General features: G+C 51.1%; 6 non-coding genes across 6 annotated transcripts; all 6 read right to left on the reverse strand.

Annotated features, from left to right (window-relative positions):
• Positions 1–3,508: 3,508 nt before the first annotated feature.
• LOC132833046 (U1 spliceosomal RNA) lies at positions 3,509–3,672 on the reverse strand. The gene has a single exon (XR_009647038.1). It is a non-coding gene; the product is annotated as a U1 spliceosomal RNA (small nuclear RNA).
• Positions 3,673–6,117: 2,445 nt separating this feature from the next.
• On the reverse strand, positions 6,118–6,281 carry LOC132833047 (U1 spliceosomal RNA). The gene has a single exon (XR_009647039.1). It is a non-coding gene; the product is annotated as a U1 spliceosomal RNA (small nuclear RNA).
• Positions 6,282–8,726: 2,445 nt separating this feature from the next.
• LOC132833067 (U1 spliceosomal RNA) lies at positions 8,727–8,890 on the reverse strand. The gene has a single exon (XR_009647058.1). It is a non-coding gene; the product is annotated as a U1 spliceosomal RNA (small nuclear RNA).
• A 3,497-nt stretch (positions 8,891–12,387) lies between these two features.
• LOC132833048 (U1 spliceosomal RNA) lies at positions 12,388–12,551 on the reverse strand. Its single transcript, XR_009647040.1, has one exon. It is a non-coding gene; the product is annotated as a U1 spliceosomal RNA (small nuclear RNA).
• Positions 12,552–14,996: 2,445 nt separating this feature from the next.
• Positions 14,997–15,160, reverse strand: LOC132833049 (U1 spliceosomal RNA). The gene has a single exon (XR_009647041.1). It is a non-coding gene; the product is annotated as a U1 spliceosomal RNA (small nuclear RNA).
• A 2,445-nt stretch (positions 15,161–17,605) lies between these two features.
• LOC132833068 (U1 spliceosomal RNA) lies at positions 17,606–17,769 on the reverse strand. Its single transcript, XR_009647059.1, has one exon. It is a non-coding gene; the product is annotated as a U1 spliceosomal RNA (small nuclear RNA).
• Positions 17,770–19,653: the final 1,884 nt, after the last annotated feature.

A 19,653-nucleotide genomic window follows, 5' to 3' on the forward strand; every position in this document is an offset into this window, starting at 1 on the left:
CGTTCCAACGAGAAAAGGCCGAGAACTCTCAACCTGTCCTCGTACGTCCTATTCTCCATTCTAGGCAACATCCTGGTAAATCTTCTCTGCACCCTCTCCAAAGCTTCCACATCTTTCCTAAAGTGAGGCGACCAGAACTGCACACAGTACTCCAAATGTGGCCTAACCAGAGTCCTGTACAGCTGCAACATCACTTCACGACTCCTGAATTCAATCCCTCTGCTAATGAATGCTAATACACCATAGACCTTCTTACAAACTCTATCCACCTGAGTGGCAACTTTCAAAGATCTATGTAAATAGACCCCAAGATCTCTTTGTTCCTCCACCTGACTAAGAACCCTACCGTTAACCCTGTATTCCGCATTCTTATTTGTTCTTCCAAAATGTACAACCTCGAAGAGCCTTGAAGAAGTTTTCCTCTTCTCTCTACAAGAATCTCAGGGAGTCTCTCTCCCACTGCAACTCCCAGGTCATTTCCTCTGCCCTGAAGCTCTTCAACTATGTCCTGAAACAAACTCGCTACCACAGCCACATTTGCTTCCCTCACCACCAGACGCCTGGAGGAAGAACACATCATCTTCCGCCTCGGAACACTTCAACCCCAGGGCATCAATGTGGACTGCAACAGTTTCCTCATTTCCCCTTCCCCCACCTCACCCGAGTTCCTAACTTCCAGCTCAGCACTGTCCCCATGACTTGTCCGGACTTGTCCTAACTGCCTATCTTCTTTTCCACCTATCCACTCCACCCTCTCCTCCCTGACCTATCACTTTCATCCTCTTCCCCACTCACCCATTGTACTCTATACTACTTTCGCCCCACCCCACCCTCCTCTAGCTTATCTCTCCACCCTTCAGGCTCTCTGCCTTTATTCCTGATGAAGCGCTTTTGCCCAAAACGTTGATTTCGCTGCTCCTTGGATGCTGCCCGAACTGCTGTGCTCTTCCAGCACCACTGATCCAGAATCTGGTTTCCAGCATCTGCAGTCATTGTTTTTACCACATCGTATTCTTGATGGAGCAACACCACCACCTTGTGGCCGACGTCGGTACTCTACAAATTTGTTCTTTTCCTGCATTACCAGCTCTGGGCAGTTGGTGGTGCTATTGTCCGTCTTCCACATTCAAGCCACCGCATTGCCATCGTTTATTATGAAGTTATTTCTCGAAATACAATTTGTCAGATAAAGAACTTCCCTATTCTACAGGCATGACCCTGAACTTCTAGCCACATGGTTTTAATTGACTCAATCTCATTCCAACTTATATATTTTGTTCGTACACCTACACTCTTCCGATGAATAATTACAATAACTAGAGAGACAACAATATCTCATCTTTCTATTTGTAACCTTCCAGACTCAACATCAAATTCAACAATTTTACTTCCAAATTGCCGACACCATTGTTTTTGGGTGATGTGTTTTGGGTGATGTTGCTGTGATTCCTATCAACATGCCATTGAAATACACCTTTACATGTCCCACTGCTATTTCCTCCTGCCTTGCTCTCACCATCACTTCACCATTTCGCCTTCCGCTCTCTGCCCTGTCTTCTTTCTGCATTGCCTCCTGTTCTTATCGCACCACCGCATTTTTCCCTGCGTCTCCACAAACATAGAATCTGCAACATCTTTGGCCTTTTCCCAGTTCTGATCAAAGTTCACAGAACTGAAACGTTTTGATTTTGTGAAAGTGCGATCCATTGGATGTGATCAACACTGAATGAATGCCGCAGTTCCGTTTGTCGCCAGGAGGTGGCAGACCTCTACCATCAGCGGCAACTGCGGGATAATTTTTTGCTTGCAGTACCAGATACCACCAGCAGGTGGACATATTGCACCGACTGGGACAAAACTGTTCAGATCCATTCAATGTGACAGGAGGCACAGAGGGGAAAATTGTCTAGAAATACCTCCCCTTAAAATCCAATGGTGTTACCGTCCCTGAATCCACCAGGACCAACATCCTTGGGGTTACCATTGACCAGAAACACCACTGCACTCAGCACATACACACGGTGGCTACAAGAACAGTCAGAGACTCGGAATACTGCGGTGAGTAAGTCACCTCCTGACTCTCCAACACCTGTCCATTACCTACAAGGCACAAGCCAGGAGCCCTCTTACCTGGATAGGTGCAGCTCCAACAACACTCAAGGAGCTTGACACCTTCCAAACCCACAGCCACTTCCATCGGGAAGGAGATGGGCAGCAGATATACAGGAACACCACCACCCTCAAATTCCCCTCCAAGCCATTCACCATCCTGATTTGGAAATATATCACTGTTCCGTCACTGTCACTGGGAGAACATTCTGGAATTCCCACCCTCAGGGCACTCACCCCATTTGGATGATGTTTTGATCTCTGCCCTTGGTCTCCCTGCCCATAAATTCTGTTTCCTGTGCTTCCGTCTCACTCCACCTGACCAAGGGCTGATGCTCCAAACACCAGTGATTCCGAATGAACCAATTGGACTCTAACCTGGTGTCATGGGAATTCTGACAGTAACCTGGGACACACCCGGTCTATCACTAACCAGGGTCAGTAACCTGGGACACAACCGGTCTATCACTAACCAGGGTCAGTAACCTGGGACATACCCGGTCTATCATTAGCCTGGGTCAGTAACCTGGGACACAACCGGTCTATCACTAACCCGTATCATAACCTGGGATACACCCGGTCTATCATTAGCCTGGATCATAACCTGGGACACACCTGGTCTATCACTAACCAGGGTCAGTAACCTGGGACAGACCCAGTCTATCACTAACCAGGGTCAGTAACCTGGGACAGACCTGAGAGCTGGAGTGGAGCAGACTGAAGACTTGGAGCAGAGCGAAAGCAGTAATTGGACTGGAGGTGGTTGTGGAGCTGGGGGAAGCTTGCTGTGAAGGTGATAGGTACATGCAAGTGGGTGGGGGTTGGGGAGCATCGATGGGGATAGGTCAGTGTGGAGTGTGGAGTGGATAGGTGGGAATGAAAATGGACAGGTGGGACAAGTCAAGTGGAGGGTGGGGTCTGAGATGAGGTGAGGCGTGGAAGTTGAGGAAACGGGTGAAGTCAACATTGATGCTGTATGGTTGGAGGGTCCGAAGGCGGAAGATGAGGCATTGCTCCCCCCAGGCGTGAGGTGGGCTGGATTGTGCACTTTGTAGCTCAGGGTGTTGATGCCCTTGCTTGATAGGTTGGCGAAGAAGCAAATGGTGGTAAGACATGGAGCAGATGGTGACTGAGAGCAGTTAAGAGGGAAGGTGTTTAAGCAGCATGTTGAGAGATATAGTGAGGAAATAGAGGGAAATGGTCGCATATGCAGCAGAGATTTGGTGGGCTTAACGGTTTTAAAGTTAGGACTGCTCCTGCTTGGAGAGGGAAGAAAGGTATACCAAAGACTGCCCGAGCAAACTTGGGCGCTTACGTAGCAGCAAGAAGGCAAAGTTGCAGTATAACAGCACTGCCTACAGAGAACGTGCAACTCAGATTCTGTCATTGGCTTGTAAATCAGGGGAGAGCGCGAACGCAGTCCCCCACTACCACAAATTTTGCAGTCGAGTATCCCGCATGTGGGGACATCGCAGGCGTCAGCACACCCAAAGTGCAATGGGATAGCCTCATCCTGGGAGCGCCACCGCATTGATCATGGTATCTCCCCTGCCAGGTAAGTATGCTCAGCACTCACACTCGCTCACACCCCACAACAGCCGCTCCCTCTCACTCTCACACTCACTCACTTTTGCAACATCGAACATTCACTGACTCAACCTGCCCTGCCTGTCGATCAGCTTCATTCTTCAAATGGATCACCGAATCTCTCCAGGACTCCCGTTTTACTCAAATACCACCCACGGCTGCCCCTGCACTGCTTATCTGCATGGAGCCCTTCAAAGGACGCGCCCCGCCCCTGTTTCCTTCAGGCTGCCTCCTGATTCGCCGAAAAACAGGAGGGAAACTTCCAACTTTGTTTTCAAACACTCGTCCGAATTTGATGTCAACGCCAGTAAAAGCAACTTACAATCTTTGATTGTGAAACTAAAAGCATTTTTTAAAAACAATTTACCTCGACTTTCTACAATGTTTAGCTGCAGCTTTGCAAATCTCTCTTCAACCAGATTAGTGACTTCAGGTTGAAATCACATACAAGGTTAAGGGTGCCGGGGAAACATATTTCTCAACATTATGTTGGATGAGACACCAAACTGAGACCACCACCTCGTCTGGCTGCACATTCTGAGCACTCACCGCCCTCTGTCTAAAATAAACTGGCCTGTGAGTCGAATGTAATCGTCCTTTTCTTCCGTGTCTGATTTACCTGCTGCTTTCCCTGGGGTAAACGATTCCAAATTTCGAGGGCATATGTTTAGGGTGAGAAGAGAAAGACTTCAAAGGGATCTGGGGGCAACTATTTCACACAGAGGGTGCTGCGTGGACGCAATGAGCTGCCAGATGAAGTGATGGAGGTTGGTACAATTACAACATGCGAAAGGCATCTGAATGGCTATTTGGATAGGAAGGGGTCAGAGGGATAAGGGTCAAGTGTTGGCAAATGGGACAAAATTAAATTAGGATAAATGGATTAGTGCGGGGCAGCTGTGCTGCAGAACAAAGTGGGCTGAAGACCTGGATCAGTGCGGGGCAGCTGTGAGCTAGCACACAGTGGACTGGAGGCCAAGTGTGGTGTGGTGAGGCTGAGAGGCAGAACAGAGTGGGCTGGAGGCCTGGATTAGTGTGGAGCAGTTGTGAGAAAGAACAGAGGCCTGGATCAGTGCAGAGCAGCTGACAGCTGCAGAGGAGCCGATAGAGAGCTGCAACATTCTCGAATGTCTGAGAGCTGGATAGGGGCGGATTAGAGGCCTGTGTCAGTACAGAATTGCTGAGAGCTGGATGAGGCAGGATTAGAGGCCTGTGTCAGTACAGAATGGCTGAGAGCTGGATGGGGCAGGTTTGGGGCCTGTATCAGTACAGAATGACTGAGAGCTGGATGGAGCAGGATTAGAGGCCTGTATCAGTACAGAATGGCTGAGAGCTGGATGGGGGCGGATTAGAGGCCTGTGTCAGTACAGAAAGGCTGAGAGCTGGATGGGGCAGGATTAGAGGCCTGTATCAGTACAGAATGACTGAGAGCTGGATGTGGCAGGATTAGAGGCCTGTGTCAGTACAGAAAGGCTGAGAGCTGGATGGGGCAGGATTAGAGACCTGTATCAGTACAGAATGGCTGAGAGCTGGATGGGGGCATATTAGAGGCCTGTGTCAGTACAGAAAGGCTGAGAGCTGGATGGGGCAGGATTAGAGGCCTGTGTCAGTACAGAATGGCTGAGGCCTGGATGGGGGCGGATTAGAGGCCTGTGTCAGGACAAGATGGCTGAGGCCTGGATGGCAGCAGATTGTGGCCTGGATCCGTACAGAATGGCTGAGAGCTGGATTGGAGCAGACTGGAGACTTGGAGCAGAGCGAAAGCGGTAATTGGACTGGAGGTGGTTGTGGAGCTGGGGGAAGCTTGCTGTGAAGGTGATAGGTACATGCAAGTGGGTGGGGGTTGGGGAGCATCGATGGGGATAGGTCAGTGTGGAGTGTGGAGTGGATAGGTGGGAATGAAAATGGACAGGTGGGACAAGTCAAGTGGAGGGTGGGGTCTGAGATGAGGTGAGGCGTGGAAATTGAGGAAACGGGTGAAGTCAACGTTGATGCTGTATGGTTGGAAGGTCCGAAGGTGGAAGATGAGGCATTGCTCCCCCCAGGCGTGAGGTGGGCTGGATTGTGCACTTTGTAGCTCAGGGTGTTGATGCCCTTGCTTGATAGGTTGGCGGAGAAGCAAATGGTGGTAAGACATGGAGCAGATGGTGACTGAGAGCAGTTAAGAGGGAAGGTGTTTAAGCAGCATGTTGAGAGATATAGTGAGGAAATAGAGGGAAATGGTCGCATATGCAGCAGAGATTTGGTGGGCTTAACGGTTTTAAAGTTAGGACTGCTCCTGCTTGGAGAGGGAAGAAAGGTATACCAAAGACTGCCCGAGCAAACTTGGGCGCTTACGTAGCAGCAAGAAGGCAAAGTTGCAGTATAACAGCACTGCCTACAGAAAACGTGCAACTCAGATTCTGTCATTGGCTTGTAAATCAGGGGAGAGCGCGAACGCAGTCCCCCACTACCACAAATTTTGCAGTCGAGTATCCCGCATGTGGGGACATCGCAGGCGTCAGCACACCCAAAGTGCAATGGGATAGCCTCATCCTGGGAGCGCCACCGCATTGATCATGGTATCTCCCCTGCCAGGTAAGTATGCTCAGCACTCACACTCGCTCACACCCCACAACAGCCGCTCCCTCTCACTCTCACACTCACTCACTTTTGCAACATCGAACATTCACTTACTCAACCTGCCCTGCCTGTCGATCAGCTTCATTCTTCAAATGGATCACCGAATCTCTCCAGGACTCCCGTTTTACTCAAATACCACCCACGGCTGCCCCTGCACTGCTTATCTGCATGGAGCCCTTCAAAGGACGCGCCCCGCCCCTGTTTCCTTCAGGCTGCCTCCTGATTCGCCGAAAAACAGGAGGGAAACTTCCAACTTTGTTTTCAAACACTCGTCCGAATTTGATGTCAACGCCAGTAAAAGCAACTTACAATCTTTGATTGTGAAACTAAAAGCATTTTTTAAAAACAATTTACCTCGACTTTCTACAATGTTTAGCTGCAGCTTTGCAAATCTCTCTTCAACCAGATTAGTGACTTCAGGTTGAAATCACATACAAGGTTAAGGGTGCCGGGGAAACATATTTCTCAACATTATGTTGGATGAGACACCAAACTGAGACCACCACCTCGTCTGGCTGCACATTCTGAGCACTCACCACCCTCTGTCTAAAATAAACTGGCCTGTGAGTCGAATGTAATCGTCCTTTTCTTCCGTGTCTGATTTACCTGCTGCTTTCCCTGGGGTAAACGATTCCAAATTTCGAGGGCATATGTTTAGGGTGAGAAGAGAAAGACTTCAAAGGGATCTGGGGGCAACTATTTCACACAGAGGGTGCTGCGTGGACGCAATGAGCTGCCAGATGAAGTGATGGAGGTTGGTACAATTACAACATGCGAAAGGCATCTGAATGGCTATTTGGATAGGAAGGGGTCAGAGGGATAAGGGTCAAGTGTTGGCAAATGGGACAAAATTAAATTAGGATAAATGGATTAGTGCGGGGCAGCTGTGCTGCAGAACAAAGTGGGCTGAAGACCTGGATCAGTGCGGGGCAGCTGTGAGCTAGCACACAGTGGACTGGAGGCCAAGTGTGGTGTGGTGAGGCTGAGAGGCAGAACAGAGTGGGCTGGAGGCCTGGATTAGTGTGGAGCAGTTGTGAGAAAGAACAGAGGCCTGGATCAGTGCAGAGCAGCTGACAGCTGCAGAGGAGCCGATAGAGAGCTGCAACATTCTCGAATGTCTGAGAGCTGGATAGGGGCGGATTAGAGGCCTGTGTCAGTACAGAATTGCTGAGAGCTGGATGAGGCAGGATTAGAGGCCTGTGTCAGTACAGAATGGCTGAGAGCTGGATGGGGCAGGTTTGGGGCCTGTATCAGTACAGAATGACTGAGAGCTGGATGGAGCAGGATTAGAGGCCTGTATCAGTACAGAATGGCTGAGAGCTGGATGGGGGCGGATTAGAGGCCTGTGTCAGTACAGAAAGGCTGAGAGCTGGATGGGGCAGGATTAGAGGCCTGTATCAGTACAGAATGACTGAGAGCTGGATGTGGCAGGATTAGAGGCCTGTGTCAGTACAGAAAGGCTGAGAGCTGGATGGGGCAGGATTAGAGACCTGTATCAGTACAGAATGGCTGAGAGCTGGATGGGGGCATATTAGAGGCCTGTGTCAGTACAGAAAGGCTGAGAGCTGGATGGGGCAGGATTAGAGGCCTGTGTCAGTACAGAATGGCTGAGGCCTGGATGGGGGCGGATTAGAGGCCTGTGTCAGGACAAGATGGCTGAGGCCTGGATGGCAGCAGATTGTGGCCTGGATCCGTACAGAATGGCTGAGAGCTGGATTGGAGCAGACTGGAGACTTGGAGCAGAGCGAAAGCGGTAATTGGACTGGAGGTGGTTGTGGAGCTGGGGGAAGCTTGCTGTGAAGGTGATAGGTACATGCAAGTGGGTGGGGGTTGGGGAGCATCGATGGGGATAGGTCAGTGTGGAGTGTGGAGTGGATAGGTGGGAATGAAAATGGACAGGTGGGACAAGTCAAGTGGAGGGTGGGGTCTGAGATGAGGTGAGGCGTGGAAATTGAGGAAACGGGTGAAGTCAACGTTGATGCTGTATGGTTGGAAGGTCCGAAGGTGGAAGATGAGGCATTGCTCCCCCCAGGCGTGAGGTGGGCTGGATTGTGCACTTTGTAGCTCAGGGTGTTGATGCCCTTGCTTGATAGGTTGGCGGAGAAGCAAATGGTGGTAAGACATGGAGCAGATGGTGACTGAGAGCAGTTAAGAGGGAAGGTGTTTAAGCAGCATGTTGAGAGATATAGTGAGGAAATAGAGGGAAATGGTCGCATATGCAGCAGAGATTTGGTGGGCTTAACGGTTTTAAAGTTAGGACTGCTTCTGCTTGGAGAGGGAAGAAAGGTATACCAAAGACTGCCCGAGCAAACTTGGGCGCTTACGTAGCAGCAAGAAGGCAAAGTTGCAGTATAACAGCACTGCCTACAGCGAACGTGCAACTCAGATTCTGTCATTGGCTTGTAAATCAGGGGAGAGCGCGAACGCAGTCCCCCACTACCACAAATTTTGCAGTCGAGTATCCCGCATGTGGGGACATCACAGGCGTCAGCACACCCAAAGTGCAATGGGATAGCCTCATCCTGGGAGCGCCACCGCATTGATCATGGTATCTCCCCTGCCAGGTAAGTATGCTCAGCACTCACACTCGCTCACACCCCACAACAGCCGCTCCCTCTCACTCTCACACTCACTCACTTTTGCAACATCGAACATTCACTGACTCAACCTGCCCTGCCTGTCGATCAGCTTCATTCTTCAAATGGATCACCGAATCTCTCCAGGACTCCCGTTTTACTCAAATACCACCCACGGCTGCCCCTGCACTGCTTATCTGCATGGAGCCCTTCAAAGGACGCGCCCCGCCCCTGTTTCCTTCAGGCTGCCTCCTGATTCGCCGAAAAACAGGAGGGAAACTTCCAACTTTGTTTTCAAACACTCGTCCGAATTTGATGTCAACGCCAGTAAAAGCAACTTACAATCTTTGATTGTGAAACTAAAAGCATTTTTTAAAAACAATTTACCTCGACTTTCTACAATGTTTAGCTGCAGCTTTGCAAATCTCTCTTCAAGTAAAAAATGAGGTCTGCAGATGCTGGAGATCACAGCTGCAAATGTGTTGCTGGTCAAAGCACAGCAGGTTAGGCAGCATCTCAGGAATAGAGAATTCGACGTTTCGAGCATAAGCCCTTCATCAGGAATAAGAGAGAGAGAGCCAAGCCGGCTGAGATAAAAGGTAGGGAGGAGGGACTAGGGGGAGGGGCGATGGAGGTGGGATAGGTGGAAGGAGGTCAAGGTGAGGGTGATAGGCCGGAGTGGGGTGGGGGCGGAGAGGTCAGGAAGAGGATTGCAGGTTAGGAGGGCGGTGCTGAGTTGAGGGAACCGACTGAGACAAGGTGGGGGGAGGGGAAATGAGGAAGCTGGAGAAATCTGAATTAATACCTTGTGGTTGGAGGGTTCCCAGGCGGAAGATGAGGCGCTCCTCCTCCAGCCGTCGTGTAGTTGTGTTCTGCCGGTGGAGGAGTCCAAGGACCTGCATGTCCTCGGTGGAGTGGGAGGGGGAGTTAAAGTGTTGAGCCACGGGGTGATTGGGTTGGTTGGTTCGGGCGGCCCAGAGGTGTTCTCTGAAGCGTTCCGCAAGTAAGCGGCCTGTCTCACCAATATAGAGGAGGCCACATCGGGTGCAGCGGATGCAATAGATGATGTGTGTGGAGGTACAGGTGAACTTGTGGCGGATATGGAAGGATCCCTTGGGGCCTTGGAGGGAAGTGAGTGTGGAGGTGTGGGCGCAAGTTTTACATTTCCTGCGGTTGCAGGGGAAGGTGCCGGGGGTGGAGGTTGGGTTGGTGGGGGGTGTGGATCTGACAAGGGAGTCACGAAGGGAGTGGTCCTTGCGGAACGCTGATAGGGGAGGGGAGGGAAATATATCCTTGGTGGTGGGGTCCGTTTGGAGGTGGCGGAAATGGCGGCGGATAATACGTTGTATGCGCAGGTTGGTGGGGTGGTAGGTGAGAACCAGTGGGGTTCTGTCTTGGTGGCGGTTGGAGGAGCGGGGCTCAAGGGCGGAGGAGCGGGCCAGATTAGTGACTTCAGGTTGAAATCACATACAAGGTTAAGGGTGCCGGGGAAACATATTTCTCAACATTATGTTGGATGAGACACCAAACTGAGACCACCACCTCGTCTGGCTGCACATTCTGAGCACTCACCGCCCTCTGTCTAAAATAAACTGGCCTGTGATTCAAATGTAATCGTCCTTTTCTTCCGTGTCTGATTTACCTGCTGCTTTCCCTGGGGTAAACGATTCCAAATTTCGAGGGCATATGTTTAGGGTGAGAAGAGAAAGACTTCAAAGGGATCTGGGGGCAACTATTTCACACAGAGGGTGCTGCGTGGACGCAATGAGCTGCCAGATGAAGTGATGGAGGTTGGTACAATTACAACATGCGAAAGGCATCTGAATGGCTATTTGGATAGGAAGGGTTCAGAGGGATCAGGGCCAAGTGTTGGCAAATGGGACTAAATTAAATTAGGATAAATGGATTAGTGCGGGGCAGCTGTGCTGCAGAACAAAGTGGGCTGAAGACCTGGATCAGTGCGGGGCAGCTGTGAGCCAGCACACAGTGGACTGGAGGCCAAGTGTGGTGTGGTGAGGCTGAGAGGCAGAACAGAGTGGGCTGGAGGCCTGGATTAGTGTGGAGCAGTTGTGAGAAAGAACAGAGGCCTGGATCAGTGCAGAGCAGCTGACAGCTGCAGAGGAGCCGATAGAGAGCTGCAACATTCTCGAATGTCTGAGAGCTGGATAGGGGCGGATTAGAGGCCTGTGTCAGTACAGAATTGCTGAGAGCTGGATGAGGCAGGATTAGAGGCCTGTGTCAGTACAGAATGGCTGAGAGCTGGATGGGGCAGGTTTGGGGCCTGTATCAGTACAGAATGACTGAGAGCTGGATGGAGCAGGATTAGAGGCCTGTATCAGTACAGAATGGCTGAGAGCTGGATGGGGGCGGATTAGAGGCCTGTGTCAGTACAGAAAGGCTGAGAGCTGGATGGGGCAGGATTAGAGGCCTGTATCAGTACAGAATGACTGAGAGCTGGATGTGGCAGGATTAGAGGCCTGTGTCAGTACAGAAAGGCTGAGAGCTGGATGGGGCAGGATTAGAGACCTGTATCAGTACAGAATGGCTGAGAGCTGGATGGGGGCATATTAGAGGCCTGTGTCAGTACAGAAAGGCTGAGAGCTGGATGGGGCAGGATTAGAGGCCTGTGTCAGTACAGAATGGCTGAGTCCTGGATGCGGGCGTATTAGAGGCCTGTGTCAGTACAGAATGGCTGAGGCCTGGATGGGGGCGGATTAGAGGCCTGTGTCAGGACAAGATGGCTGAGGCCTGGATGGCAGCAGATTGTGGCCTGGATCCGTACAGAATGGCTGAGAGCTGGATTGGAGCAGACTGGAGACTTGGAGCAGAGCGAAAGCGGTAATTGGACTGGAGGTGTTTGTGGAGCTGGGGGAAGCTTGCTGTGAAGGTGATAGGTACATGCAAGTGGGTGGGGGTTGGGGAGCATCGATGGGGATAGGTCAGTGTGGAGTGTGGAGTGGATAGGTGGGAATGAAAATGGACAGGTGGGACAAGTCAAGTGGAGGGTGGGGTCTGAGATGAGGTGAGGCGTGGAAATTGAGGAAACGGGTGAAGTCAACATTGATGCTGTATGGTTGGAAGGTCCGAAGGTGGAAGATGAGGCATTGCTCCCCCCAGGCGTGAGGTGGGCTGGATTGTGCACTTTGTAGCTCAGGGTGTTGATGCCCTTGCTTGATAGGTTGGCGGAGAAGCAAATGGTGGTAAGACATGGAGCAGATGGTGACTGAGAGCAGTTAAGAGGGAAGGTGTTTAAGCAGCATGTTGAGAGATCTCGTGAGGAAATAGAGGGAAATGGTCGCATATGCAGCAGAGATTTGGTGGGCTTAACGGTTTTAAAGTTAGGGCTGCTCTTGCTTGGAGAGGGAAGAAAGGTATACCAAAGACTGCCCGAGCAAACTTGGGCGCTTACGTAGCAGCGAGAAGGCAAAGTTGCAGTATAACAGCACTGCCTACAGAAAACGTGCAACTCAGATTCTGTCATTGGCTTGTAAATCAGGGGAGAGCGCGAACGCAGTCCCCCACTACCACAAATTTTGCAGTCGAGTATCCCGCATGTGGGGACATCGCAGGCGTCAGCACACCCAAAGTGCAATGGGATAGCCTCATCCTGGGAGCGCCACCGCATTGATCATGGTATCTCCCCTGCCAGGTAAGTATGCTCAGCACTCACACTCGCTCACACCCCACAACAGCCGCTCCCTCTCACTCTCACACTCACTCACTTTTGCAACATCGAACATTCACTTACTCAACCTGCCCTGCCTGTCGATCAGCTTCATTCTTCAAATGGATCACCGAATCTCTCCAGGACTCCCGTTTTACTCAAATACCACCCACGGCTGCCCCTGCACTGCTTATCTGCATGGAGCCCTTCAAAGGACGCGCCCCGCCCCTGTTTCCTTCAGGCTGCCTCCTGATTCGCCGAAAAACAGGAGGGAAACTTCCAACTTTGTTTTCAAACACTCGTCCGAATTTGATGTCAACGCCAGTAAAAGCAACTTACAATCTTTGATTGTGAAACTAAAAGCATTTTTTAAAAACAATTTACCTCGACTTTCTACAATGTTTAGCTGCAGCTTTGCAAATCTCTCTTCAACCAGATTAGTGACTTCAGGTTGAAATCACATACAAGGTTAAGGGTGCCGGGGAAACATATTTCTCAACATTATGTTGGATGAGACACCAAACTGAGACCACCACCTCGTCTGGCTGCACATTCTGAGCACTCACCGCCCTCTGTCTAAAATAAACTGGCCTGTGAGTCGAATGTAATCGTCCTTTTCTTCCGTGTCTGATTTACCTGCTGCTTTCCCTGGGGTAAACGATTCCAAATTTCGAGGGCATATGTTTAGGGTGAGAAGAGAAAGACTTCAAAGGGATCTGGGGGCAACTATTTCACACAGAGGGTGCTGCGTGGACGCAATGAGCTGCCAGATGAAGTGATGGAGGTTGGTACAATTACAACATGCGAAAGGCATCTGAATGGCTATTTGGATAGGAAGGGGTCAGAGGGATAAGGGTCAAGTGTTGGCAAATGGGACAAAATTAAATTAGGATAAATGGATTAGTGCGGGGCAGCTGTGCTGCAGAACAAAGTGGGCTGAAGACCTGGATCAGTGCGGGGCAGCTGTGAGCTAGCACACAGTGGACTGGAGGCCAAGTGTGGTGTGGTGAGGCTGAGAGGCAGAACAGAGTGGGCTGGAGGCCTGGATTAGTGTGGAGCAGTTGTGAGAAAGAACAGAGGCCTGGATCAGTGCAGAGCAGCTGACAGCTGCAGAGGAGCCGATAGAGAGCTGCAACATTCTCGAATGTCTGAGAGCTGGATAGGGGCGGATTAGAGGCCTGTGTCAGTACAGAATTGCTGAGAGCTGGATGAGGCAGGATTAGAGGCCTGTGTCAGTACAGAATGGCTGAGAGCTGGATGGGGCAGGTTTGGGGCCTGTATCAGTACAGAATGACTGAGAGCTGGATGGAGCAGGATTAGAGGCCTGTATCAGTACAGAATGGCTGAGAGCTGGATGGGGGCGGATTAGAGGCCTGTGTCAGTACAGAAAGGCTGAGAGCTGGATGGGGCAGGATTAGAGGCCTGTATCAGTACAGAATGACTGAGAGCTGGATGTGGCAGGATTAGAGGCCTGTGTCAGTACAGAAAGGCTGAGAGCTGGATGGGGCAGGATTAGAGACCTGTATCAGTACAGAATGGCTGAGAGCTGGATGGGGGCATATTAGAGGCCTGTGTCAGTACAGAAAGGCTGAGAGCTGGATGGGGCAGGATTAGAGGCCTGTGTCAGTACAGAATGGCTGAGGCCTGGATGGGGGCGGATTAGAGGCCTGTGTCAGGACAAGATGGCTGAGGCCTGGATGGCAGCAGATTGTGGCCTGGATCCGTACAGAATGGCTGAGAGCTGGATTGGAGCAGACTGGAGACTTGGAGCAGAGCGAAAGCGGTAATTGGACTGGAGGTGGTTGTGGAGCTGGGGGAAGCTTGCTGTGAAGGTGATAGGTACATGCAAGTGGGTGGGGGTTGGGGAGCATCGATGGGGATAGGTCAGTGTGGAGTGTGGAGTGGATAGGTGGGAATGAAAATGGACAGGTGGGACAAGTCAAGTGGAGGGTGGGGTCTGAGATGAGGTGAGGCGTGGAAATTGAGGAAACGGGTGAAGTCAACGTTGATGCTGTATGGTTGGAAGGTCCGAAGGTGGAAGATGAGGCATTGCTCCCCCCAGGCGTGAGGTGGGCTGGATTGTGCACTTTGTAGCTCAGGGTGTTGATGCCCTTGCTTGATAGGTTGGCGGAGAAGCAAATGGTGGTAAGACATGGAGCAGATGGTGACTGAGAGCAGTTAAGAGGGAAGGTGTTTAAGCAGCATGTTGAGAGATATAGTGAGGAAATAGAGGGAAATGGTCGCATATGCAGCAGAGATTTGGTGGGCTTAACGGTTTTAAAGTTAGGACTGCTTCTGCTTGGAGAGGGAAGAAAGGTATACCAAAGACTGCCCGAGCAAACTTGGGCGCTTACGTAGCAGCAAGAAGGCAAAGTTGCAGTATAACAGCACTGCCTACAGCGAACGTGCAACTCAGATTCTGTCATTGGCTTGTAAATCAGGGGAGAGCGCGAACGCAGTCCCCCACTACCACAAATTTTGCAGTCGAGTATCCCGCATGTGGGGACATCGCAGGCGTCAGCACACCCAAAGTGCAATGGGATAGCCTCATCCTGGGAGCGCCACCGCATTGATCATGGTATCTCCCCTGCCAGGTAAGTATGCTCAGCACTCACACTCGCTCACACCCCACAACAGCCGCTCCCTCTCACTCTCACACTCACTCACTTTTGCAACATCGAACATTCACTTACTCAACCTGCCCTGCCTGTCGATCAGCTTCATTCTTCAAATGGATCACCGAATCTCTCCAGGACTCCCGTTTTACTCAAATACCACCCACGGCTGCCCCTGCACTGCTTATCTGCATGGAGCCCTTCAAAGGACGCGCCCCGCCCCTGTTTCCTTCAGGCTGCCTCCTGATTCGCCGAAAAACAGGAGGGAAACTTCCAACTTTGTTTTCAAACACTCGTCCGAATTTGATGTCAACGCCAGTAAAAGCAACTTACAATCTTTGATTGTGAAACTAAAAGCATTTTTTAAAAACAATTTACCTCGACTTTCTACAATGTTTAGCTGCAGCTTTGCAAATCTCTCTTCAACCAGATTAGTGACTTCAGGTTGAAATCACATACAAGGTTAAGGGTGCCGGGGAAACATATTTCTCAACATTATGTTGGATGAGACACCAAACTGAGACCACCACCTCGTCTGGCTGCACATTCTGAGCACTCACCGCCCTCTGTCTAAAATAAACTGGCCTGTGAGTCGAATGTAATCGTCCTTTTCTTCCGTGTCTGATTTACCTGCTGCTTTCCCTGGGGTAAACGATTCCAAATTTCGAGGGCATATGTTTAGGGTGAGAAGAGAAAGACTTCAAAGGGATCTGGGGGCAACTATTTCACACAGAGGGTGCTGCGTGGACGCAATGAGCTGCCAGATGAAGTGATGGAGGTTGGTACAATTACAACATGCGAAAGGCATCTGAATGGCTATTTGGATAGGAAGGGGTCAGAGGGATAAGGGTCAAGTGTTGGCAAATGGGACAAAATTAAATTAGGATAAATGGATTAGTGCGGGGCAGCTGTGCTGCAGAACAAAGTGGGCTGAAGACCTGGATCAGTGCGGGGCAGCTGTGAGCTAGCACACAGTGGACTGGAGGCCAAGTGTGGTGTGGTGAGGCTGAGAGGCAGAACAGAGTGGGCTGGAGGCCTGGATTAGTGTGGAGCAGTTGTGAGAAAGAACAGAGGCCTGGATCAGTGCAGAGCAGCTGACAGCTGCAGAGGAGCCGATAGAGAGCTGCAACATTCTCGAATGTCTGAGAGCTGGATAGGGGCGGATTAGAGGCCTGTGTCAGTACAGAATTGCTGAGAGCTGGATGAGGCAGGATTAGAGGCCTGTGTCAGTACAGAATGGCTGAGAGCTGGATGGGGCAGGTTTGGGGCCTGTATCAGTACAGAATGACTGAGAGCTGGATGGAGCAGGATTAGAGGCCTGTATCAGTACAGAATGGCTGAGAGCTGGATGGGGGCGGATTAGAGGCCTGTGTCAGTACAGAAAGGCTGAGAGCTGGATGGGGCAGGATTAGAGGCCTGTATCAGTACAGAATGACTGAGAGCTGGATGTGGCAGGATTAGAGGCCTGTGTCAGTACAGAAAGGCTGAGAGCTGGATGGGGCAGGATTAGAGACCTGTATCAGTACAGAATGGCTGAGAGCTGGATGGGGGCATATTAGAGGCCTGTGTCAGTACAGAAAGGCTGAGAGCTGGATGGGGCAGGATTAGAGGCCTGTGTCAGTACAGAATGGCTGAGGCCTGGATGGGGGCGGATTAGAGGCCTGTGTCAGGACAAGATGGCTGAGGCCTGGATGGCAGCAGATTGTGGCCTGGATCCGTACAGAATGGCTGAGAGCTGGATTGGAGCAGACTGGAGACTTGGAGCAGAGCGAAAGCGGTAATTGGACTGGAGGTGGTTGTGGAGCTGGGGGAAGCTTGCTGTGAAGGTGATAGGTACATGCAAGTGGGTGGGGGTTGGGGAGCATCGATGGGGATAGGTCAGTGTGGAGTGTGGAGTGGATAGGTGGGAATGAAAATGGACAGGTGGGACAAGTCAAGTGGAGGGTGGGGTCTGAGATGAGGTGAGGCGTGGAAATTGAGGAAACGGGTGAAGTCAACATTGATGCTGTATGGTTGGAAGGTCCGAAGGTGGAAGATGAGGCATTGCTCCCCCCAGGCGTGAGGTGGGCTGGATTGTGCACTTTGTAGCTCAGGGTGTTGATGCCCTTGCTTGATAGGTTGGCGGAGAAGCAAATGGTGGTAAGACATGGAGCAGATGGTGACTGAGAGCAGTTAAGAGGGAAGGTGTTTAAGCAGCATGTTGAGAGATCTCGTGAGGAAATAGAGGGAAATGGTCGCATATGCAGCAGAGATTTGGTGGGCTTAACGGTTTTAAAGTTAGGACTGCTCCTGCTTGGAGAGGGAAGAAAGGTATACCAAAGACTGCCCGAGCAAACTTGGGTGCTTACGTAGCAGCAAGAAGGCAAAGTTGCAGTATAACAGCACTGCCTACAGAAAACGTGCAACTCAGATTCTGTCATTGGCTTGTAAATCAGGGGAGAGCGCGAACGCAGTCCCCCACTACCACAAATTTTGCAGTCGAGTATCCCGCATGTGGGGACATCACAGGCGTCAGCACACCCAAAGTGCAATGGGATAGCCTCATCCTGGGAGCGCCACCGCATTGATCATGGTATCTCCCCTGCCAGGTAAGTATGCTCAGCACTCACACTCGCTCACACCCCACAACAGCCGCTCCCTCTCACTCTCACACTCACTCACTTTTGCAACATCGAACATTCACTTACTCAACCTGCCCTGCCTGTCGATCAGCTTCATTCTTCAAATGGATCACCGAATCTCTCCAGGACTCCCGTTTTACTCAAATACCACCCACGGCTGCCCCTGCACTGCTTATCTGCATGTAGCCCTTCAAAGGACGCGCCCCGCCCCTGTTTCCTTCAGGCTGCCTCCTGATTCGCCGAAAAACAGGAGGGAAACTTCCAACTTTGTTTTCAAACACTCGTCCGAATTTGATGTCAACGCCAGTAAAAGCAACTTACAATCTTTGATTGTGAAACTAAAAGCATTTTTTAAAAACAATTTACCTCGACTTTCTACAATGTTTAGCTGCAGCTTTGCAAATCTCTCTTCAAGTAAAAAATGAGGTCTGCAGATGCTGGAGATCACAGCTGCAAATGTGTTGCTGGTCAAAGCACAGCAGGTTAGGCAGCATCTCAGGAATAGAGAATTCGACGTTTCGAGCATAAGCCCTTCATCAGGAATAAGAGAGAGAGAGCCAAGCCGGCTGAGATAAAAGGTAGGGAGGAGGGACTAGGGGGAGGGGCGATGGAGGTGGGATAGGTGGAAGGAGGTCAAGGTGAGGGTGATAGGCCGGAGTGGGGTGGGGGCGGAGAGGTCAGGAAGAGGATTGCAGGTTAGGAGGGCGGTGCTGAGTTGAGGGAACCGACTGAGACAAGGTGGGGGGAGGGGAAATGAGGAAGCTGGAGAAATCTGAATTAATACCTTGTGGTTGGAGGGTTCCCAGGCGGAAGATGAGGCGCTCCTCCTCCAGCCGTCGTGTAGTTGTGTTCTGCCGGTGGAGGAGTCCAAGGACCTGCATGTCCTCGGTGGAGTGGGAGGGGGAGTTAAAGTGTTGAGCCACGGGGTGATTGGGTTGGTTGGTTCGGGCGGCCCAGAGGTGTTCTCTGAAGCGTTCCGCAAGTAAGCGGCCTGTCTCACCAATATAGAGGAGGCCACATCGGGTGCAGCGGATGCAATAGATGATGTGTGTGGAGGTACAGGTGAACTTGTGGCGGATATGGAAGGATCCCTTGGGGCCTTGGAGGGAAGTGAGTGTGGAGGTGTGGGCGCAAGTTTTACATTTCCTGCGGTTGCAGGGGAAGGTGCCGGGGGTGGAGGTTGGGTTGGTGGGGGGTGTGGATCTGACAAGGGAGTCACGAAGGGAGTGGTCCTTGCGGAACGCTGATAGGGGAGGGGAGGGAAATATATCCTTGGTGGTGGGGTCCGTTTGGAGGTGGCGGAAATGGCGGCGGATAATACGTTGTATGCGCAGGTTGGTGGGGTGGTAGGTGAGAACCAGTGGGGTTCTGTCTTGGTGGCGGTTGGAGGAGCGGGGCTCAAGGGCGGAGGAGCGGGCCAGATTAGTGACTTCAGGTTGAAATCACATACAAGGTTAAGGGTGCCGGGGAAACATATTTCTCAACATTATGTTGGATGAGACACCAAACTGAGACCACCACCTCGTCTGGCTGCACATTCTGAGCACTCACCGCCCTCTGTCTAAAATAAACTGGCCTGTGATTCAAATGTAATCGTCCTTTTCTTCCGTGTCTGATTTACCTGCTGCTTTCCCTGGGGTAAACGATTCCAAATTTCGAGGGCATATGTTTAGGGTGAGAAGAGAAAGACTTCAAAGGGATCTGGGGGCAACTATTTCACACAGAGGGTGCTGCGTGGACGCAATGAGCTGCCAGATGAAGTGATGGAGGTTGGTACAATTACAACATGCGAAAGGCATCTGAATGGCTATTTGGATAGGAAGGGTTCAGAGGGATCAGGGCCAAGTGTTGGCAAATGG

Source organism: Hemiscyllium ocellatum, chromosome 35, assembly GCF_020745735.1.
Source record: "Hemiscyllium ocellatum isolate sHemOce1 chromosome 35, sHemOce1.pat.X.cur, whole genome shotgun sequence".
In the NCBI taxonomy this organism is placed as follows: Eukaryota; Metazoa; Chordata; class Chondrichthyes; order Orectolobiformes; family Hemiscylliidae; genus Hemiscyllium; species Hemiscyllium ocellatum.